The sequence below is a fragment of the Canis lupus genome, chromosome 1, assembly GCF_011100685.1.
Source record: "Canis lupus familiaris isolate Mischka breed German Shepherd chromosome 1, alternate assembly UU_Cfam_GSD_1.0, whole genome shotgun sequence".
Lineage (NCBI taxonomy): Eukaryota > Metazoa > Chordata > Mammalia > Carnivora > Canidae > Canis > Canis lupus.
The window spans coordinates 80476597-80501763 of record NC_049222.1 but is presented as its reverse complement, the minus strand read 5'-3'; the positions used below and the strand labels follow the sequence as shown (position 1 = coordinate 80501763).

Genomic DNA, 25167 nt, shown 5'->3' with positions numbered 1-25167 from the left:
TTCCATTATTGTAAGCCAACCAATAGTTGGGGAGAAAATATTATGTGTATTTAGAGATAAAACAATATAATTTATGAAAATACTATCTAAACATGGCTATGAAGGAATTGGGCTACTTTCAATAAATTTTTAAAAAGCATTTCATATTTTTAAGATTAATAATTTGATTTCACATATAAAACATTATTATGAACAATGATTTTTACATCTGTAATTGTAGTAAAATGAATGCTTTGTAAACAGGCATTTTATATAAATGATACAGAAATATTTTCATTACCTGGGAACAAATACCTATGCTTTCACTTGCATTGTTTTTATTTTTTGTTATAAATCTGGAAATAGAGGATCAATGTGTTTTGCAGCTAAATTGTTAAACTGCCAAAAATAAAATAATAAAACTTCATCTTTAATTGCAACCCTCTAAGGGATTAGTTGCTTTCCTTTCTTGGTTTCCTTGAATGTAGAAAGTACTTCTTATGAATAGAAAACAATGAAAATAATAGCTCTATACCTACATATTTTCATATTTATTTTATTTTTATTTGGAGAGTTTTATTAAAAGTATATTGTCATACATGGTATGTATCTAGCTTTCTATTAACAAACCTATATTATATACAGCAGTAACGTGAATAGTATTTTCTCAGCTCAGTATTCAAAGGTATGCTTGCAAAGCACACGTTTATTCATGAGTTCTAGTGGGTGTACTCCTAAATATATGATGAAAATATGCCTTTAGATTTTGTGCATTCACATTCAGGCAATATAATTGTGGTCTTTCATTTAGTTTGAAAATTTGTTGTTTGCAATCTAGAGTAGTTGATTATTTGCGATCTATAGCAACATTGTGGTTAAAGCTCATAAAAGCCTATTTAAATCTATGATTTAAATGAGAAAGTGATTCAGTTGAGTCATTGTGAGAAAAGTGGGCTTAGTTACAACTTATAAATACATTGTAAGATGGTTAACTGTCCCAATTTGTCCAGAACTGGGAGATTTCCAAGAACACCAGTTTTTCAGGGCTAAAACCTGGATCACCCCAGGGCAAACTGGGAGGAGCTGATTACCCTAAATATGTCTTCTGTGGGCTGTACTGGAAAGAGCAACTCTACCCTGAATTCCAACTAAGGACAACACTGGGCAATTTCTACCATCTTATCTAAGGGCTTTATTGCAATGGAAATGAAGGAACAAGGCATGCAAATATCTTGGGAAAAAGTATCAGAGTAGGAAGGAAAGGATGTTAGGTTGTATTGTAAGTGTGAAGGGAAGCAATTGGAAAGTATTAAGTTGTGTGTAGCATGATCTGACTTATGATTGAATAGGCTGCAGGTGTAGGATAGGCTATTGGCTACAGAAGTCTGGAGTTTAGGGACAATACTTGGCTAGAATTTAGAGATACAAATCTAATGGTCATTGATATTTGTATTGGTGGCACTTAGGATCATAGGACTGGCTGGCTGCATCTGAAGAGTGAAGGAAAAAGTTAGAGACTAAATCCAAGGAACTTCAATATTTAGAGGTTAGAAAGAGGAGAAAGAGTTGACACAGGAGCCTATAAAGGAGAAGCCAGTAAGGCAGAAGTAAAACCAGGATAATTTATAACATCAAGAGAAGAAAGAGTCTCAAGAAGGAAGGAACAATTAAGGATGATAAATGCTGTTAGAATTTCAAATAAGCTGAAGGATTAATGATTTTAATTGGATTTGGTAGTATGTAGATAAAAGCATGACTGCAGTGGGTTTGAGGGAGCATGGGAGGAGGATAAATGGACCCAGACAGTGTGGTCTGATGACTGAAGTTACCACCATGTAAATTTCATTAAATGTAGTAGCATTAATGTTTTTAACAGCTGGGTTATATTTAAGTATATTGCTCACTTGTCATTTTTCATAAAATCATGCCTAATTCTAATTTGTGCTTTTTCTGAAAAGGTAGGGCATCTCTTCTGTGGCTATATTGCCCTTACAAGCAGGCTATGGCTACCATTATATAGCTATAATAAGATGACACACCCATACTTCTTGCCAAGATAATCTAGGTAAAATGAATCATAAGCTTAAACACTATGAGATCCAGATCATTATTGTTAACAGATCATTAGTCCTGGCCCTGATATATCAATATGGAATTGAAAGTCAACTTTCACCTTTTTTTTTTAAATATAATGACATCTTGGTCTTAAATTATAGTCATAATAGGGATAACAACGATAATTATGTTAGTACCTAACATTTTACTGTATTGAAGTTGCTTAATACAAGATCACAAGTGAATATGCTATTTTTCTTTCTTTTTTAGCACAGGATTTCAGTGTGAACAATTTCAGTATCAAGCACTGAGCATGCACATTGCATAGTGCTAAGGTTTAGGTGTTGAGAAAAAAAAGAAAAAAAAAGAATTAAGATCGATCCTGAGCTGGCTCTGACTATAGACTGATTCAGATTCAAATATGGGCCAGAATAAAAAATTGGACAAAGTTAAATTTTGCTTTGGATTACAACAAAATCTGCAAATAAGCAAAGCAAATGACAGACAAGAGGGCAAGGCTAGCTCTTCCAGAATGCCTTCCTTGTTCTTCATAGAAGCAAGCCCAATTTCTGTGGCCTCAGTACCACCATGGCGTGAGGCATGTTAAATCATAAGAACCCAGAGGTCCAGGCTTGCTACTTTTTCTAATATTATACTGGGCAAGAATCATTCTTAGAGGTAAAACTTCAATTAGCCTGTAGGAAAAAACAGGTTTGGGGATTAGACAGAGGTGGATGGCAATCTACTAGGTCTTATTTTGTGTCAAGAATTGATGTGCTAAAACAGGTAAACACCAATTACCTATGGAGAGGGTTTCTTGTTCAGATGCAAATTCTGATTCAGTAGGTCTCCAAGAGGAGATGGGTGCTGCTGGTCATGCCACAGACTTTCAGGAGTGAGGAGCTCAATGCTTACCATGGTGAATTATAGTAAGATGGGAAAGACAGGTTTTGGACAAATTGTGGAGGCTTCTGAAGATCAGATTGAAGAGTTAGAGTTTTAAATGTAGACGGTAGGGCACCTATTGATGGATTTAGATGAACTGCTATGAAATAAATCATGATTTTAGGACTAGTCATAGATAGACAACAAAGAGATCAAACAGGATGAGAACTTGAAAAGACTTGATGGGATTTGGAGAGATTTAAAATGTGTTTGAGAAAAGAAGACAGTAAAAATCCCAAAATTGTGAGACAAGATGAAGAGAAAAATATTTCCATTACAAAAATTGTTAAGCGAAGAATGTTGGTGGATGGTGAGAAATGAACACTGCCCCATTATATCTAGAGATATGCTACTATCATTAATAATATTGGCAGAAAATAAAAGAAAATCCAGCTGTTAGCTGAGAGCTAATAAATATGTGCATACCAAAAGAAGGTGAAAAGTTTTGGTGAAAAATTAAATGTTAAATTTTTGAAAGGATAGTATGATGAGCTGCAGAGTGAAGGAATAAAGGAAATGAATAGAAGAAATAGATATGAAACTTCTGGAGCAACATATAAACATTGCAGAGTAGAGAGCAAACAAGCTTCTATTGAGGTCTTATTCATAAAACATCAGCTGGAATGTGTCATTCAAGCTACTTACATAATTATAGCCCAACACTTTTGCTGCTTTTGCTATTTATGGGGCTCAGTTTATTACTTAAGGACTAGCACTTGAGGTGATTCATTAATTTTGTGTGTGTGTATGCATGTGTGTATTCTTTTTAAATTAAAGATGCCTACCCCACGTTTAACTCTAAGAAGATTTTGATTATGAAGTGGCTCTAATGAGGGTTATGATGATGGAGAAAGGCTTGAGCTCCTAGAATATATTTTTTGTTCTTGTATCAAATCATCTGGTAGTAGTGCTGTGGTAGGAACTTATTGTTATTTGCCAATATCTGTCTCTTTTTTCTGTAACACTGTACTTTTATTTACATAAATGCCCAGTTACAGACTAATTTCCCCAGCTTCTCTCATGACTAGATATCATCATTTTAGCCAATGTGATATGAGTAGAAGTGATTTATGAAACATTTTTAAAGAGGGAGAAGGCTGTACTCTCCTCCTGCAGTTTCCTTCTGTATCTACTTATTGGAACATTGACATGGTGGTAAAACAGCTTGGACTATGAAGAACAAGAGCGTGATACAGTGGGAGAGCAGAGCGATGAGATGATGTGAGCCTGGTTTCTTATATACATGAGTTGCCAATCACCCACACACTCAGACTCTTTAGAAAAAGATATACATCTCAATCTCTTGTATTTGGGACTTTGGGACAGCAGCACCCAAGCCTGCATTCTAATGAATACAAGGAACTTTGAGAAAGGTCAAAAGCTACTACTGTAGCTCTAGACCTTCCTTGCTAGCAGGCACCTTCTCATGTATCAGTGGGGTATTATGTATTAGAGTATCCTTCCACATTGACCTGTGTCCTAACCTTTACTTTTTCATCCGTTCCTCTCAGTTCTGGAAAACTGAATATTGTTTTCTCCCCAAAGCTCACTCTTCCACAAATACCCTCAATCCTATCCCTTAATTCTTGATTCATTAAATGGCATAACCTAGCCATTATCTCCTTGTTGTACAGTGACCTTCATTCCTGCTTTCAACTAGTTTCATTTTTCCAAAGATGTATAGTACTTCTTAAAAACCAGAAATGAAATATTCAGTTGAGGGTACTGTGGTTCCATATCTTAATTTCCTTTTATGTCAGACTACTTAAATGATGGGGCCATGTACATTGTCTTCATATAGTGCCCTACAAAAGCACTTCCATTCTAATTATGGTTATTGAAACTGCCTTTTTAAAAGGTCATCCTTTGTTTTTTTTGCCCCTGATTATGAAAGTAATAAACTCTAATTAAAAATAATCAGAAAGTATGAAGGACAGAGACCTAATCCATAATCTACCATCTAGAGTACATGAACATATAACAAACATGATTATAGAATATTTATTTTATCATAATACTAGGACATATGCCAAACGTTATATAATATTTATATTAGTTATATGATTCTTGCTATATATCCTAGTGTTTATAATATTTGGTATATATGACTATATATGATATTTGGTATAAATATTAAGATGTATGCTAAATGTTATATATAATAAAATTTCATATTATGCATTAAAATAATATTGAGTGTTCATACTAGTATTTACAGTTATGTCTGTTTTTATATTTCTTTTACATAATCATGCTATATGCACCTTATATTCTATGTACTTATTTATAATTTTTTAAGAGATTTGTTTATTTAATTCAGAGACAGAGAACAGAAGCAGTGGGGGGAGGAGCAGGGAAAGAGGGAGAAGCAGACTCCCCAATGTATGTGGAGGCCAACTCAGGGCTCTATCCCAGGACCCTGAGATCATGACCTGAGGTGAAACCAGGAGTCAGATGCCCAACGGGTTGAGCCACTGAGGTGCTTTGTGTTCTGATTTTTATTTTTTTAATTTTTTAAAATTATTTTTTTGTGTGTGTTCTGATTTTTTTGTTCTGATTTTTAAATTAATACTATAATTTGAATATCTTTCCTCACCAACAAATGGATCATGTTAATACTTAGAGAATATTGTATTAAAGTTTATTTTCAGAATTACTCCTTTAAACATTTATATCCTTATGGTAGAACATTTGGACTGTTTTCAGTTTTTGCCATTATAAATATTGTTAAACTATTTCTATGTGCCATGCTTGCTTTCTCCTTTTTGTTTTCATTGATGTTGGTTTTTTCCCCATGAAAAGTATTTTCTCTACAGTCTCCCATATCCAATACAAGCAGAATATGATGCAAATCTTTTTTTTTAATTTTTAAGATTTTTAAAAAAGATTTATTTATTCATGAGAGGCACAGAGAGAGAGGCAGAGATATAGGCAGAGGGAGAAGCAGGCTGTTCGCAGGAGCCCGATGCAGGACTCAATCCCAGATCCCGGGATCACGACCTAAGCTAAGCTGAAGGCAGCCACCCAACCGCTGAGCCAACCAGGCATCCCATAAGTGCAGATCAGATCTCACTTCTCCATCAAATCTGCTCATCTCTCTATCACAATTTATGTAGCTATTTCCCCATGCATTTTGGTAGTTATTATATGGTCTTCAGTTATGATTGTATGCATGTTGATAGTGAGATCTATAAAGGCAAGGGATAGGCTTCTATAACCTCTGATTGACTCAGCACCATTACTTCCTGAAAAGCTGCATCTCCTGTTTGAGAAACTTCATGTCTCACTTACATGGTGTGTGTGTGTGTGTGTGTGTGTGTGTGTGTGTGTGTGTGAGAGAGAGAGAGAGAGAGAGAGAGAGAGAGAGAGATGGAGAGAAAGAGAAATGGGAGTGTGAGGGGCTAGGCAGAGAGGTTAGAAGTTTTGTTCTACTTTACTTAGTATATAAGATGATCACTGCACCCAAGTCCCAGAATAAATTTTCCAAGGATAACTTGTCAGATTAAGTTTTATTATCAGCTCAATTGACATTTGAACAAGAACATAATGTTTATGACTCTAATGGAGTCATGGGGTGCCAAATGTGAGAAGGGTGACACGAGGATAAAAATGGAGCAGGGAGCAGCAAAGAAAAGAACTGGAGGTGTGGAAGCAGAAATGCACCAGAAGAGATAAATGGGTGGAGTGAAGTTACTCAGAATTAAGTCTACATTTAGAGACTAAGAACCAGAGCTTTCTTTTCACATAGCTCTGGTTAGCAGTCAGAGGTATAGAGGGTCTGGATTTTGGCTCTTGTCCTACCTAGTTCATCTAAGCCACATACTAAAAGGCCACATACTAATTCTTTCTTTCAGTTTGTGAAGTGGAGGCAGTACTTACTATCCTGACTATATCAGTGTAGCTTCAATATCCAATTATGTAACACATGTGCTTCAGAAAACTATACTCTGCAAATCTGTGACAGATTGCATTTTCTAAAGATGGCTGTGTAGCATTTCCTATCCCATGTGATTTTGCTACTCTCCCTTCAAGGTCCCCTTGCCCTTGAATTTAGATAGGCTTGTGACTCTTTCAACCGATACGGTATGGCAGATATGATGCCTATGAGACTTCCAAGGCTAGGCCATGAGAGACAATGAAGATTCTGCGTTGTTTTCTGCAACACACTCATGAGAGCCTTGTGCTACCATGTAAGAAGTCCAACTACCCTGAGGCTATTATTATGTTTTGGTGATGCATTGATCACATCAACAGGCCAGGTGTAGGTGCTGAGTGAAGATGCCTCCAAATGACTACAACCCCCTACCCCCATCAGACATTCTAGTCTTCTCAGCTGAGGCCCCAGACATCATGAAGCAGAGACAAGCATGTTTACTGTACTGTGTACCAATTCTTGACCCATAGACTCTTTGACCATGATGAAATGCTTGTTTGTGATCCAAAGTTTGGGATGGTTTGTTATACAGAAATTAAAACCAGAACCAAACCTAAGAGAGGACAGTCATTACTATCATGATCAGTTGGCTTAGGAAAATATACTAGTATCATCTGGCTTAATCTTTGACAAAAAGCAAAGGTGAATGAGTTTGAGGCTACAGTAGGAAGTCACAGAGATTTGACATCAGTGCATTTTTCAAAAGTGATGTCTCAGGACATGGAATATATGTGGACCCTTAGTCTATGACAAATTAGAGACCCCTTTCCCTGGCATCAGTTGGGATTGTGAAACTCATCAAGACATTCTGGCCTTGGCCTTTAACAATGAACCTTGGGTACGTGCAGGCTGCTTTAGTCGCCAAGTGCTCTTCTTGTGTCTCTGCCAGACCGAACATCATGAGCCAGCACATGCAGACTGTCGCCCTGATCCAGAGCAGCTGTCTAATTACAATTTTGTTATTATTAATTACAGAGTAGAAAATCATTTGTAATTAGCTCAGCCTAAATCATAGTTTAAACAGCCAAAAATTACATTACAAACTAAAGTGTAATTAAAGCACTACACTAAAGTGTTTATTTAAACCCAGTTTAGTTACTGCAAATTTTTCAATCAGCTTCTCAGGCTCATACATGGATTTAATTAGTCTCCAGTACTGACAGTTTAGTGCGTTTATTCATTAAGCATCAATATTGCCGAACAAATGTAAATAAAATATAGACAGAGATGCTTTAAAGGGGCAGTCACGAAACATCTGGGAGAGATAATGAGGCTGGGAAAGACGTGAATGTTAATCAGTCTCCCAAGCTGCTGGAGGAGCATTGGCTCTGGGAAGCATGGGATCTCAGTACTGAGCAAATCTGCAGAGTAGGTTTGGGCTGCGGGTTAACTGGAATGGTGTTGTGGGGTGGGGCAGAAGTCAATTTAATTCGATTCTTACCATTGCTCTAGGCTAGATCCCAGGTGACCTTCACAGAGTTCCGGATGGAGATAAAAAGGAACATCACATTCTGCCAACCTCTGGGGCTCTATGTATCTTCTTAAGAAACAGAAGAGCTTATAAAGGGATTTTCAGGATGAAGTAGCTTCTTTCTTGAAGAGTTTAGAGAAAGTGGTCTCTGTGATAATAAGTATCATGCACATTCCAAGGAGTAAATTTTCTATTCAAGGACTATTGTTCAGAAAACCACCCTTTACCACCCACACAAAAATACCTACACACACTTCTGAATGAGTTCTAGATTCTTGAAAGTATTCTTCAGGGCAGCTCTCCACATTGGTCAATAGGACTGCTGTTTCTCAACTTATTCTTGTAGTGTCTTGAATGCCTTCATAATCACCCTCATCATTTTTGCCTGAATTTATCTCCATAGCCTCCAGACACAATCCATTTTCCAGTCTTGTTCTCCTACCATCTTTTTTTTTTTCTTTTTTCATCCTACTGCCAGAACTATTTCTCTAGAATGGAAGCCCCTTTATGATAATCCTCTCCCTACAACTTTAGGGTAGCACCTCATTTCCTGCCAGTGTTCACCAGCTGCAACTTCTCCCACAAGACCCTCTGCAAACTGACCAGTCTTTGCTTCTCTGTCATTATCTCAGTACTCTGCCCTATGCCCTAATTCTTTAGGGTTCTCTAAAATCATCAGGCCATCTTTTACCTACCTGCCTTGCTTGGCTTGGCTTGGCCAAATCCAGTGCATCATTCAAAATTCAGCTCTGGGAATATCTTGTTCAGAAATGCTTTCTGATATTCTTGTTCAATTCTTCCTTGCAAGTGAGTACCCACCCCCAACATACACAATATTTCCATGTGGTTATCGCTTTTATGTCACAAACATCATATATAGTAATCATCTAGGCCTGCTGAGACCAATAAAAAATATGACCTCTTTGAATTAAAGGAAGTGACAATACATAATGACTTTAGGAAGTCATTATTCATTCTTCATTTCAGTATCCCCAACATCATCCATGGTGCTTTTCACACCCGAGATGCCATGTGAAATATATGATGCATGAAACATGGCACTATTATTTTGGGTGTTATTGATGATTACTGACCTTTCCTTTTTTTGAGATGAATTATAGTTTAGAAATAGTCATAAGTTATTTGAAGAAAATAATAAGTGACAATAGTAGTAATTGTGTCAAATGATTTTTTGGTAAAACAAAAAAATCATATATGACTAAAAGTAACTACATTTTGTAAAGTAGATGTGGATTAATTATTTCTGAGCGATTTTGTTAAATTTCTCAAATATAATAACATTATTAGAATAAGGATAATGCTAATTTGGCTGTTTTAAAAATATCTACAAAATGATTGTTATGATTATCTTATAGCATGTTTGTATTGCTAAATATTAGTATTGTTGCTGGATAGAAATATTTTGGCAAATTTTGCTTTATAAGTATGACGATGGTCGTGAACACATTCTAGAATCACATATTCTTCGGTGAGTACCAGTTTTGCCCTTACTGCCTTTGTGACATTCGGCAATATACATAACCACTGTGTGATTCAGTTTCCTCAGTTGTAAAGTGGGCATTATACTAATATCTGTTTCATAGGCTGTGGTAAGAATTAAAGTAGTTAATGCATATAAATCTTTTAGGATAATGCCTAGCATATAGTGGTGCTACATTATAGTTTGCAAGTTTTACTTTTATATTACTAGTATTATTTGCTTTCCTGAGATGTCACGTTTTATGTAGAAGCTTGGCACTGCTTAAATAAGTCATTGGTACTTGGGGCAATTTCATTCCAACCAAGTTAAAATAGTGGATCTTAACTTGTTGATATTTATCTAGTTATTTTGATTACCATTTGTGTTGATGGTATTGATTTTTTAGATGAGAATCAGATGATATATCCAGAGTATACCTGATAGTTCCTATTGGAATATATACACTTTATCTTCAAAATTTAAGAATGAATGGGGAGAGTAAATGTAAATTAAAACCATTTAAGACCAATGAAAGGATCTAGATTTGAGTTGCAAATTGTCAGGTTATGTCTCTTTGAAAATAAACAGTCTACAAAAGCATTGAAATCTTTGGTGTGCAGTTATGAGACAGTCAGATTTTGAGGACTTACTTGAATATATTTGACAAGAAAAGAAAGAACTGGCATTTGTCTCCAGTCATTGATGTTTTCCTTTGTTACCACTGAATATCCATATATAGAACAACTTTAGTACCATGTACTGATCTAGTTCTGGGAAAGAATTTTTTCTACTTAAGTTAAAGCTGATACTCCCAATGAATCTAAATAACCCTATAGAATTGCTCTTTTCAGAATAAGTCTTTGTTTGGTATTATGCCACTGGTTTAGATTGAGGAATGTCATCACAAACAATTCAGTGAGACTTGTCACTATTTGGTCTAAGAGTGATCTCCGTTCATGACACAACTCAAGATCCTTCTTATAAGAATCAATGAAAGAAATTTCTTTTTGTGTTTTTTTGTTTGTTCAGAACTTATTTTGACTCCTTTTTTGTATAGTTATCTAGAAAATCTAGAGTCAAATTCATGATCATCTCCTGGCAAACAAATGACATTTTGCAACACATAGTTTGTGTATTTATTTCTTCTCTGTTACTCTCAATTTCCCTTTTAATGCTTTGTTCAGCTATTTCAATATATTATAATTGAAAATACATATTATTGGATATGACATTATGTACTTATAAATACACCTTTATATGTTTTAGAATAAGGACAAGAATAAATGAAAAAATGGAGTAAGGAAAGTGAGAGAAAAGAAAAGGAAAAACAGAAGGAAAGAAAGAAAAAATAAAGGGAAAGGAAAGGAAAGGAAAGGAAAGGAAAGGAAAGGAAAGGAAAGGAAAGGAAAGGAAAGGAAAGGAAAGGAAAGGAAAGGGAAGGAAAGGAAAGGAAAAGAAAGATGGAAGAGGAAAAGTTTTGCAACTCCTTTAAGTTAGTCCAAATGTAGAGTAACATATGGTGAGATTTCTTATATGGTGTTATATTTATGTCTCTTATATGGCAAAGCAAATACATTATATTCCTTGTAGAGTGGGACACTATTAACAATGACTAATATCTATATCTGCACATGTGTGAGCTCCTTCACCCAATTCTCACTTTCAGAAATGTTTGCAGAACATTCTGTATTATCACAAGGAGTCATTTACTTGGGTGATAAGACATATATACGAAACATGTTGAGAATCCCAAAGCTGTGTAGATGCCAATAACTCAGAATAACACTTTTATCATGAAAATAAAGCTATCTGATGTGTGCTATTCTTTGCACAAGATGGTGTTCATTAAAAAGCAAAATCTCTCCTGACTTATAATACAGTTGCCCAAAACATGGGGTTACCATGCAAAATCGTTGAAATTATTTAAATTCCTCCTCCTTTTTGGTTTTCCCTTCCTTTTATTTTATTTGAAATGAATTCAGAATTCATTAGGAGAGCTTGTAGCAGCTTTCAACAAATTGATTGCTTCCACCAAAGTTCTTCACACCCTGACAGCAAATTGAAGTTTTCAAGGTTATAAAAAAAGTTGATCTTCAAGAAAATTTTTTTCTTTGAATATTCTTTTGCATTTTTCTTATACTGTACATTTAAAGTAAAGAATGAAAATTTAGGAGATGAATATGATATTGTTATAATGTGAATTGAGAGTACAAAATTCAAGCCAGTAAGTGGTCTGCAGTTTCATCTTAGAAACTAGGGAAGGAGGTAGTCTTACACATTATAGCTCTTGCCTCTAGGAGTATCTGGGTGACTCAGTAGGTTAAGCATCTGGCTCTTGATTTCAGTTTAGGTCATGATCTCAGGATTTTGGGATCAAACCCCAACCTGGGCTCTGCACTGAGCATGGAGCCTGCTTAAGATTCTTCCTCTCTTTCTCCCTCTGCCCCTCCCCCTGCTTGCTCCCTTTCTCTCTCTCTCAAAAAGGAAGAAAAAAAAATAGCCCTTGCCTTCAACAATATCTTTCCTTTCTTCCCCCAAAATTACTCAGAGGCTAAAACTCATAATGCCATAATTGGACAGAAAGTTTACTATATAAACCTCTCAGGGGGAAAATATGGTTTTCTTAAATTCATACTAATATGAACAAGCTAAGTATCTCCCAGCTTCAGGATCACAGTTAGGGCTTGAAGTCTGAGACAGTATGATCTCCAGGTGTAAATCTTTTTTTTAAAATATTTTATTTATTTATTCATGAGAGACACAGAGAGAGAGAGAGAGTGATATAGAGAGAGAGGCAGAGACACAGGCAGAGGGAGAAGCAGGCCCCATGTAGGGAGCCCAATGTGGGACTCAATCCCGGGTCTCCAGGATCAGGTCCTGGGCTGAAGGCAGTGCTAAACCACTGAGCCTCTCAGACTGTCTTTTTTTTTTTTTAAGATTCTATTTATTTATGACACACACACACACACAGAGAGAGAGAGAGAGAGAGAGAGACAGAGCTCCAGGTGTAAATCTGATTTATATTCCAATATCTAATGGTGGAAACTTGTGGTGCTTTCTCCCCTCCTACTTTTGCTAAGATATCATGGAGAGTAAAGCCTAAGTCTGCAGGTGCTCTAATGGGACAGAGAGAACAGAGCCTAGCATGTAGAGAACCGCCCTTAGAATGGATGATCTGGGATCCCTGGGTGGCGCAGCGGTTTAGCGCCTGCCTTTGGCCCAGGGCGCGATCCTGGAGACCCTGGATCGAATCCCACGTCGGGCTCCCGGTGCATGGAGCCTGCTTCTCCCTCTGCCTGTGTCTCTGCCTCTCTCTCTCTCTCTCTCTGTGACTATCATAAATTAAAAAAAAAAATTTAGAATGGATGATCTGCTATATGGATCCTGCTACATGGAACCACCCTTACAATATATGATCATTCTGAGATTGACTGAAAAGAACCCATTAGACTCAGTCTGATAGTTTTACAATTGAACTTCAGTTGAGGCCAAGTATCTGGGAAGAAGAATTACACTAAAGCTGAGACTTCCCACCACCACTGTCAAGAGATCTGAGTTTCTTCCTTAAGTAGGTGAAATGGAATATGCCCTTAAAAGAACACATACTAGAGCATTTATCACTGGAACAATTCCTGGCCCCTCTATTCCTAGAGATACAGTGCCATCAGATCAATCCAGACATCTCTGTTCATGTCACTTCTCTACTTGCAAGACCTTAATGGATAAGGTTCTTCCTCTTAGTATACCAGGTTTTATATGTATAATCCAATTACTTTTGGACCCCATGGCCCATTTGGTAGGGGTCTTTCCTCCTACCCTCAGTTTGTCTTTCTCTCTCTTTCTCAATAAGAACTTTATCCTCAGCCATTACCAGGATCCTACTGCAGTCTCAGTGAACCATCCAAAATGACAGTACTATCAGTGGCCTGACTTCAAGCATTCATTTGGTGTTCTGGCCAGCCCCCATTAGCCATAGTCTATTTGGGGATTGCCTTTGAATTCCTAGCATGATGTTCTCTTCTCATGTAACCTTCCTCTATGGTGTACAGCTCTGCTTATATGCTCTCAGATCCTTTTCTCACCATTTCTCCACTCTACTCTGTATATTATGTGGGCTAGATTTCCCAGGCTCTTTGGTCCACTGGCTTCCATCTGAGATAAGCTAATGTGAGACAGAGTTGGGATGTAAGAGGAAAGGAGGAGCTAGGGTATTATGCCTCTCTCACTCTGCTCAAGGTGGCTGTCACCTTGTGACACCTCTGTGATCACAGCTCCCAGTGGGTAGCTCTTGTTATGGTTTCAGGACTTGCCAGGTAGCCTAAACTCATCATCTCTGGTCACCACATCTTCTTTTGTCTCTCCAGCCCTAGAGGTGATAAGGGGTTGCTGCTGTTGCTCTTTTGTTACTTGGTTACCATAAGGCTTTCCAGGCCTTCCAGCTTTTTGGGAACAGATCCTCAGTTATTACAGTCTCTCTACTCAAATTCTTCTTTGAGGTGCTGTTTTCCTGAGTGAACTTTTATTGATGTGATATTCTTCATTATTTTCCTTCTCCTGGTTACCCAAACCAAGCTTTTCTCCATAACTAGTTATTTAGCAAGATGACTCTTACATTATAATGAAGAGCAAAATAATTCATTAACTTTTCCAGTTAAATGTCTAGAAGTTTACTTAATGTCATCAGACAGTGTGAAATGCATCCTAGGCCCACAGGATGATAAACAAAAGAGGAAGGTGTTTCTGGGCTTGTTGCTGATGGTGCTGGAAAATCAATCTCCTGTGAGAAACAGCTCCTAGCAATATAGATTGTTTGAACTACTTACCATTATGTCAAATTCACTTTAGCATCTGCAAACAGACATACTATATGAATACTCTAGAAGCAGTGTTTTCTCTGTTTGCACTTAAAGGCCTAAAGTTACATAATATTCATAATCAAGAAAGCTTAATTCAATAACAAGTCCTGTATTTAACCCTTAAATACTTAATGTCTTGAGTAGATTTCTCTCTCATAAAAAAATAATAATAATTCCTTCAAGACATAACTATTTAGAAGGAAACTTTCATTTTGAATGTTTATGTCTACCCATTCTCAGTTCCCTGAAGAGTCATTCCATTTATTTTCCACTTTGAGCAATGGTGATATTGCAGCTGGTTCAGTCAATGAAACTGAGTAAAACATTTTTCCATGAGACTTCAGCAAAGTGTACCAGCTGCTTCAATCCCAGGACAAATTAGGTACAAACCCCTTCAGGTGACTAGTCAAGGGTTTGGCTAGATTTCCTGTGTATATTTTTTTAAAGATTTTGTTTATTTATTCATGAGAGACAGAGAGAGAAAGAGAGGCAGAGACATAGGCAGAGGGAGAAGCAGGCTCCATGCAGGGAGCCTGATGTGGGATTCGGTCCCAGAATTCCAGGATCATGCCCTGGGCTGAAGGCAAGTGCTAAACTGCTGAGCCACCCAGGCATCCCCTTTCCTGTGTATATTGATGAGTACTGAGAAAATGACTGGATGGGGGATACAGGCATGTTCCACTTGGTGCTGACCAAGAAGGCAGAGGGAAAAGATTCTTGGGCTGTTACTCTTCAGAATATTTCATCATGGCCAGGGACTCCCTGCCATTTTTCAAGTCATACTTTTGTAACCAGAGCATCGTGCATTTAATCATTTATTCATTCAAATGCTCCCCTCCTGGTTCCTTGCTCCACACCTTCCTGCTAATGACCTGGAAAGAAGGGCTCAGGCTCTTTATGTTCACATGCAGTTCTTTTATAACAGAAATAGACTTCCTTATGTACTTTATTATATTTTGTAAAATCTTGCCTGACCACCCAAAACTGCAATGGTGTAGTCATAACTCTTTATGGCTTGTGTTTAGGGCTGGTTTTCAACTGTATTGCAGCCATGCCATGCATCAAGGATGTGGTGCCGGAGAGCGCCTGGGTGGCTCAGTTGGGTCATGAGTTCAAACCTTACATTAGACACGGGACCTACCTAAGAAAAAAAGACGATGATTGTTTTGGTGGGGGGAGGGGTATTATGGAAGTGCACTTCAGGTGGTTTAAGTAACATAGAAGACAGAGAAGGCATCCTTGACTAAGTGACATTTGTGATGAGATCTGAAGGATGAGTGGAAGTTATCTAAAAAATGTTTCTGTTATCTAAAAAATATATGTTGGGTCTAGGGGAAGGAAGGGTGGCAGTTCCAGTAAGAGGGAGCAGCATGTACTAAGATGTGACAGAAAGAACAGTGATGAAAGCTGAAGGAATCAAAGACTAGAATGTCTAGTCTAGTCTAGGAAAGGTGGATCCTGGCCAGGTAAATGAAGACGGAGCAGTGGCGGGACTCTTGGATAGGTTTGTAAAATATGTTGTACAGTTCAAACTTTATCCTAAAGGCAAAGGGACAGCTTTTCAGCAAAGGTGGTCATTCCTAGAAGACCTTTCTTCAGAGTGAAAAAACAGTGTTTTGAGGTGTGTTAAGAGTACGAGATAAGAAAGATGCCTATTACTGTAACTCAAGTAAGACAATTGGCAATGGTCAGGGCTGAATTCTAATTAGCGGGATTGGAGATGGAAGAAATGGATAGATTCAAAAGGCATTTAAGAGCTAGGGCTATTTGTGATTTATCATACGTAGTGCAGCTCTAATAGTTTGTTTCAAATGTATATACACATATATTTACATACATATATTTGTGTATATAATATTGCATTATATATAAAGTTATAATTTCTATACTACCTATATCTTCTATTTCAAAAATGAGGACCCATTGGTTATCGATGAAGCAAAATGCTTGGAGTTATACCTATCTTGGAAAAATCTGGGATTTTGATGTTTACACTGATCTTCCCAATTGTCTTATAAACCCCTAAAGGGGTATATAATGATGTCTCTCACAGCACCTAGCCAGAGTTGAGCACATATTAGGTGCTCAGTAATGTTTGATGAGCTCAAATGTGCCTGTGTGAAATTCAACAACTAAGCAATCTAACCAATGTCAACACAAATTCTGAACTATTCCTACATGAAGGGTTGCTGGATTGTTCGTTTCTGATATGTTAGATAGAATGTATTTAGTAGGTAGTGATAAACAATGTGGTATTTCTGGAATATCTGGAGTCTCATGACCCCGTGGCCAACACTGAGTTCATCATACTTCCAGTTCATAAACACATTTGCCCTGAGGTTGTTTGAGAGACAGAGGGCTTTCATTTAATGTGAAGCTGTATTATTGATTTTTTTCTTTCATACATAGTGGGGGTGTGATAACCCAGACCTTATATTTATTAGCCCGACTAATCATTAGTAGTTGTTGAACTTCAGAGAGTTCAGGACTTTGGTTGAATTTCAAGTACTCAAGTCTGGATGCTCATCAGAGTGTACATGAACTAGAGAAATCCTTAAAGATCTCTTTCTTGTTCCTGAACTATATAAATTGCATTCTCTGTATTTTTGGGTTACATTGTTAAATTTCAGTCCTGTTAGTTCTAGGGACCTCTTAAACATAAAGATTTATCTTTTTCTTACCATGGGAGGGTGCAAGAATATATTATTTCAAATAGTCTTTGTACAGCATGGTACATTAGAAATGACTTAGTGGCCAAATACGCTAAATTGAAGACAATTTTAACCACTTACAGTATGAAGTAGAACACATAACTTACCTTTTTGGCTCTTGTTCCTTTATTTATTGAATAGGAGTCAACATAATGTAATTCACAGGATATTAATATTAAATACAAAACACAAAGAGGTGGTTTGTTTTGTTTTGTTTTGTTTTACATAGCCTGGCATATAGTAGATGGTTAAAAAAAAAAAAAAAGCTAAGTACACCATCATGATCTTTTTTATTATCAACTTCTCTAATTAGAGATTGAGCTGGGATTATCTAATGATTCTTAGCTACCACTCTCTGACTTCCAAATAAACTATGACCATCTAAAGAGCCATATCCATGATGAATTGATTTTGTATTTCCCATACCACTTATCGCAGTCTTCACCTAGTATATACTCAGTAAAGTTTTTTGAATAAATTCATGAAATAAACTTATTGAAGAGGTTGTGAAATTTTCTCTGTCACAGAGAATGTTATGACAAACAAGTGTGTCCCTGTAAACATTTTGAGAGGAGAAGGCCTCATTCACTGTTATATTCCTGGTTCCTGTCTCACAGTAGAGACTTAATAGATATTTGTCATTGAATGAATAAATAAGTGAATGGATGAAAATAATGACCTATTCCAACCTACGATGATTTTGTGATGCAAGACCCTGAGTAGAGAGAAAATCTATCATTATGCAAAGTAGGATATACCTTGGGTAGCCTGTAAGAAAAGACCTCAAAAAGGAAGAGAAAAATTGCAGAGAAAATGGATTTGGTTTGAGAAAACTCCTTATGAGGATACTAATATTATTTTAAGTAAATTCTAGGACTCAAGGACAGGTTTTTGAGTTATGGCAGAAACCAGGAGATGGGGTGTTTTTATTGAAAATATAAACCAACTTATAATGTGACATAATTTGGAGGGAGATAAGGTTTATCTCTATTATTCATATCCTTTTTGTTTCTTTACGTTTTTTTTTTTTTTTCTTCAATCTTCCAAGCGTTGACCACTCACTTTTAACTACACTGTATGCTGTCTGGTATCCTGAAGTTTTTCTCACTGGTCATTCAACAATTACAAACATTTATGAAGCATAGTTGGACACTGGTGGTTTACTATCCAAATACTGATAGATTCCTTTTACTTACTCCCTATACCCATCCTCTGACTTTTGCCTGCTTTACTTATAGCTACCTGTACCTGCAGCCCTTTTCCAAAAGTTATCCTTGGGTCACTGAAACAGCATCACCCAGATATAGCTGGAAGTATCTGGGAGTTTACAACATTTTACAGGTAGCCTGTAGCAAAGGGTGGACTGATGGCCAGTTGATCTACCCTAGCAGCAAGATAACTCTGTGATATCAGTTATGTTCAGATCTTCCTGTGAAATAGGACTGGGTCTGGAAATTACCTGAAATTGTATCATTTCTTGGTTTCTCTCTCTGTCCTACTGTACTACTTCCTCACTAATATTATCTCTTGGGATAATTTTCTTAATAAATCACCTACACAGGTACCCTCATCTCAGGGTCTGCTTTTTGAAAACTTGAGTAAAGATATTGAAACACTACCACAGGCCAGGTTTCTCTGTAATTCTGTTCGAAATACTCTTCACCAGATATCCACTGACCACTGAAGTTAAGATGGGGGGTGCTCCAATTACTTTTGTGGTAATAATTCCGGATTATCCAGAAGTTATTTGTTTCTAACCTGCTCTTAAATAAATATAGTTTCCTACTCAGTTTTCAGTCCAATTTTCTGTGATTATTTAACCACCTCTGTGGTCTTAAAAATTCTTTTCTCCCAAACTCCTCTAACTTTGACTTCAAATCAAAGAAGCTGGCTTGAGTTGACAAATAAACATTTCTAATTTTAGTCTTCATCTAGTAGTTGGACACATTTCTCAGCTGGTTCAGGCCTAGGATTTTATGTTCTTTCTTATCCCTCTACAAGCTTGGAATGACGGCAGGGGAAGTGAAGCTTCAGGTACTCTGCTAGACCAGATTCAAAGATAGCTGAAACTATGTCTTGGAAAATAGCACCAGGTTAGCAGTTATTGGTTCTATGTCTCCAAAATTCTAAATGAAACACCTTTAAAAAAAGAAAAAAGAAGGAAATTTGCCACACTCTTTCAGCTAAGAATAAGTCAACTTACTGTGGTACAGATGTCTTACTTGTAACTAGGTCTGTTGAATGGAACCAACACCAGCATTGGCTCCTGCTGTATCATTGTTATCTTGAAAGACAACAAGGATATCTTTCAATTATATACTACCTATTCCTAGAATTGAATAGGCAAGACCTCATTCATACTATCTCAAGAAATGGGTGGGTAACTTTCTAATGCAAAGAAAATACTCTCAACAGGGCCACCAAAATGCTCTCTTTTCTCTAGTATCCATACCAATGCCAACATTTTGTAGCAAACCAAGTAGTTGTTTGTGTGGAAAGGAGAAAGAAAGATTCTTAGAAATAGATGGGGACAGAGGGAGGTGGGCATATTCTATTCCACCCATGATTATTAGTGAAATAATAATAGGCAGATGAAGGACAACTGACTAAAAGTCAACATTGAGAATTTAGGAAGAAAAAAGTTGAAATAAAAATTTGTCTGGTAATGAGTAAAACTAACTAAAGAAGTGTTAAAACTAAACATTATAAAAAAAATAAAAAGCCTACACCTTGTAAATTTGGTTTCAATTTTAAAATTTGTCTGAAGAATACACACAATGTATGGAAAAATAATTTGAAACTACAAATTGATTCTAACTCCAGATTTTATTTTGATACAGATCAGGAAATTAAAAGGTTTAGAGACAAATAAAAATTGGAACATCCTTTTATGTAAGGAACAATAATTTTGTATATTGTTGATTAGTTTTATATAGGATAAGATTATATTTTGAAAACCTTAAAAGTAACCACAAAATAGAATTTATAGCTTTGAAATCACTATAGACCAGTGGAGGCAGGAATATAGTAAAAGTGAGGAGAGGGGTACTTGCTGGATTGGTCAGTAGAGCATGTGGGTCAATTTTGGGATCATAATTCAAGCCCCACATTGGGTGTAGAGATTACTTAGAAATAAAAAGGAAGAAAAAAGTGAAAATATATTTTAAAGAAAGGTTTTTTGAGATGTACAAAAATAATTATAAATAGTTTAAGTTAACCTGATGAAAACAATCTAGACATGGCTAAAAGCAAAATTTTTTGTGATGTTACATTATCATATTCCTTTTTTATTTTTTTAATTTTTTAAGATTTTATTTATTCATTTGACAGGGAGAGAGAGAGAGAGCACAAGCAGGAGGAGCTGCAGGCAGAGGGAGAGGGAGAAGCAAGCTCCTTGCTGATCAGGGAGCTTGTTCCCAGGACCTTGGGACCATGACCTGAGCCGAAGGCAGATGCTTAACCAACTGAGCCACCCAGGTGCCCCAAATTGGCATATTCTTAATGTAAAACATAATTAGCCTGGGTGTAGTGCATTAAAGAATAAATTTTAAAATAAAATATACATTTTACAGTGGATATGAAATACAAGCTAGTCATGAAAATAGTATCAATAATTCAAAAGCAAAAATAGAAATACAAAGAGTAATTGATTCTAGTATAATGGTGCAGGAGATTTTATTGGAATTAAAAAATTTAATGTTTTTATATCTACACACTCATACAACTCATACATACATACACAGACACAAGACTAGCAAGACTACATATTCTTTTCAAGATTCTATAAACATTTCAAAAGTAATCATATACTAGCCACCAAGACATGTACAGATTTTTAAAAAATTTTTAAATTAGCAAAAAAATTTAAAATAATAAAACACCAAGAGTGAATCTTTTAAGGTAAAATAAACATAATATTAAATAACTATTGTGGGAAAAGAAATCAAATTTTGCAATACAGATTTTAAAAAAATCAAATTTAAATTCTACACATCAAAAATTATGAGATGTGACCAAAATGATAAAGAGAGACCAATGCAGAGCTTTAAGTGTTTACTTTATTTGAAAATAAGCATGATAGAAGTGATTAAAACAGTTTACGAAGTTATAAAACAAATAATAAACTTACCTAAAGAAAAGAGAATCTGATAAAAGTAGAAATCATTGAATTAAAATAAAGAGTTGATTTGATACATCCATATTTTGTTGAAAAAATGTTAAAATGAGAAGCTCCTAAAAAATCTGATTAAGTGGATTATGACACATAAAGAGAAATGAAAAAAAAATCTAATAATATAGTCTTTTTATCATTCACATCCCTAAAACACATCTGGTTAGTATTTCAGCTGACAAACTGTCAGAGACACAGTCTTAAATATTGTTGCCTGATCTCAAAAAAAAAGGAAAGAAAACATAATTAAATTATTTCAAATTTTCAAACCAGTTTCTAAAGAAAACTAAAGCTTAGTCTTCTGTTTCCTAAGATGCTGGTTAGGAAATAATAGAGACAGGATTCAGATTTAGGATTTGCTTGATCCTAACACTTCAATGTCCTGTAAACTTGCACAGAACACTTTTCATATAATTCCAGGTTTCCAATTTAGTTAACATGAAGGCATCTCTTGGAGTGTCAGCTTGGACAGTTACAGGTGACTTTCTCTGGCAGTCTTCTGCAAATGATCACAGGGACTAGATCACAAGGTACAAGAGAAATCTTGTTCTAAGGAGAAATCTAAAAAGGAGAATTTAGTTGGAAGTTGCAACAATAATAACAGTGAAAAAAGGAATGTGTGAGGGCAAGTTCCCCTTCCACTAAACTTCATTGACTAAATGGAGGGCAAATTTGCATATTTCCCAAGGTCTAAATATGGGTGCTGAAGAAGCAAGCAGATCTGAGCTCATGGTAAAAGGAATTCCACTCAAGAAGGGCTCCTTGAGGCAAAGATAAGACCCCAATGAGGGAGGTTAGTTGGAAAACCCCAGTAGGACCCAGTAGGACCCCCAGTAGACCCCCCCTTGTCCTTGCCAAATAGGTTCAGCCAAATCCGAGCAAAGAATTCCTAAGGAACCCACACCTACAGTGCTCCAGGAGAAAAGAAATCAGCTTTCTAAACATCCTGACAGATGGTGTACCAACAGATGACACTAATTCCAGATCAATATTGCTTTGATCAAGTATATCTTGTCTACTGTTTTCTCTCTTTCTTTTTCCACCACAGCCATAAAGGAGCCAAGCAGAAGCTGGGGAATGGAAGAGAAGGTAGAGAGAGGAAGAAGGAAGAGGTTGACCACACCTACATTTTCCATGGGTTTCCGTTTAGGGTAGTTGAGACCTAGAAAAAGGAAGAAGCTTTAAGTAGGACAAGAGTCTAGTGTTCTGATATTATATGGATGCAATCTGCTAATTATTGAAACAAAATAAATCTTATGACTAAAAAAGACTTTTAAGAAGTTGCTTCTGGCCTGACATTTATCCAAGAGATGGCAAAGAATGAACTCCTAGAATTGGATTGAAAGGGAGAAAGAAAAGAAGAAAAGAAAAGAAAGAAAAGAAAAGAAAGAAAAGAAAAGAAAAGAAAAGAGAGAAAGAAAAGAAAGAGTACAAATTTCCAGTTATAAAATAAATAAGTGATGTGTGTGTCATGCACAACATGGGGAATATAGTTATTGATACTGTAGTGCATATTTGAAAGCTGCTAGAGACTTAAAAATCCTCATAATAAGAAAAAACACATTTGTAACTATGTATAGTGATGGATGTCAGCTAGACTTATTGTGGTGAGCATTTTGTAATATATACAAATACCGAATCATTATGTAGTACTCTTAAAACTAACATAGTATGTCATTTATACCTCAAAAAGAAGTAATAAAGTTGGCTTTGACTTTCATGCTATCAAATCCAACTCATTAAAAAATTTTTTGCAAATATTCACTAAATACCTATCGTATACCAGGCACTGGGGTTTCAGAGATGAACAAAACAGACAAGATCACTGCACTCATTTCAATTATATTGTGGTAAGACACTTAGCTGGTAGATAAATAAACAATTAGATATCAGCATGAATTTTATGTATAGAATAAAGTTTCAGTGATGTGATACCAAATTTATTAGGGGAATACTTAAGATAGGGTGGTCAGTAGTGACTCCTCTGAGGAGCAATTTAAGCTGAGGTCAGAATGACCACAGGAATCCAGCATGCAAGCTATGGGAAAAATGCATCACAAGCAGAGGAATCACCTATGAAAAGACATGAGATGGACATAAGCTAGGTGCAAGCTAGAAATACAAAGGGCAGGGTGGGTTTGAACACCATGGACAAGGGACATAATAAGCTGGGACAAGACTGGAGATAGTGGGAGGGGCAAAGAACCAGAGACCTCTGTAAGGTAGAGATATGGACTTAATTTTATCTTAAGTGATAGAAAACAACATAGGGTTAGGAACAGGAAATGATGTATCTGGTTTACATTTTGCAAAGATCTCCCTGGGTGCTCTAGGGAAAATGAACAGTGGGATGCTAGAGCTGGCTTCATGGCTTCAAGAGTCTATTGCTGAATTTCCAGAAATTTTGCAATCCCTTTGTTTAACACAGTCATTCTTGAAATTGGCCATGGCAGAAGGATTTATACCATGGAAATTGGCAAATGCTACAAGCAAGGTTTTCCCCTCCCTGTTAAACATTTACCAGCACACTACTGAAAACAGATAATAGGCATGCAAAAAACCTGGGAAACCAGTCAGGAAAGATGTTCCATATTCATGGATTCAAAAAATTACTATTGTAAAGATGGCCATAATACCCTAAGCTAGTTTTAGATTTAGTGAAGTCCCTATCAAAATTCCAGTGGCATTTTTCACAGAAATTAAAAAAAAAAAAAAATCCTAAAATGTGTATGGAACTACAAAAGACCCTGAATAACTAAAGCAATCTTGAAAGAGAATAATAAAATTGGGGGCATCACACTTCCTAATTTAAAATGATATTGCAAAGCTTGTTAATTATTTGTTAATTCAGTATGATTCTGGCTTGGAAACAGACACATAGACCAATGGAGCATACATAAGAGCCCAGAAAGAAACTCTGACATATACTGTCAATTAATATTTGACAAGAGAGCCAAAAATACTCAATAGGAAAGGATAAGCAACCCTTCCATAAATCGTGCTTGAAAAACTAGATAATCACATGCAGAAGAATGAAATTGAACACCTATCTTACACCACGCAAAAAAAAAATAACTAAAATGGATTAAAGATTTAAACATAAGACCTGAAACATAGGGAGAAATTTTCTTGACATTGATCTTGGCAACAGTTGTTTTTATAGATGTGACACCAAAAGTGCAAGCAATAAAAGCAAAAATAAATATGTGATACTACATCCAACTAAAGGCTTCTGCACAGGAAAATAAATAACAAAATGAAAAAGCAACCTACCAAATGGAGAAAATATTTGCAAACCATATCTGATAAGGGGTTAATGTCCAACTATATAAGGAACTCCTGCAACTCAATAGCAAAAAAAACCTAGCAGTCCCATTAAAAAAATAGCCAGAGGACCTGAATAGACATTTTTCCAAAGAAGACATATAAATGGCCTGCAGGTTCATGAATATGTGCTCAATATCACTAATAATCACAGAAATGCAAATCCAAACCAATGAAATATCACCTCACACCTGTTAGAATGGCTATTATCAAAAAGACAAGAGATAACAAGTATTGGTGA

General features: G+C 36.2%; 1 long non-coding RNA gene across 4 annotated transcripts in view; it reads left to right on the top strand.

Annotated features, from left to right (window-relative positions):
- The window catches only part of LOC111096622, a 231240-nt gene extending 206378 nt beyond the window's left edge, over positions 1-24862 (top strand). For 3 of the 4 annotated variants that reach the window (XR_005354098.1, XR_005354096.1, XR_005354099.1), the window contains exon 4: positions 22651-24862. This is a non-coding gene — a long non-coding RNA (uncharacterized LOC111096622). The remainder of the gene's footprint in view (positions 1-22650) is intronic. The other variant, XR_005354097.1, reaches the window with a different exon arrangement.
- The last annotated feature ends 305 nt before the right edge of the window (positions 24863-25167 follow it).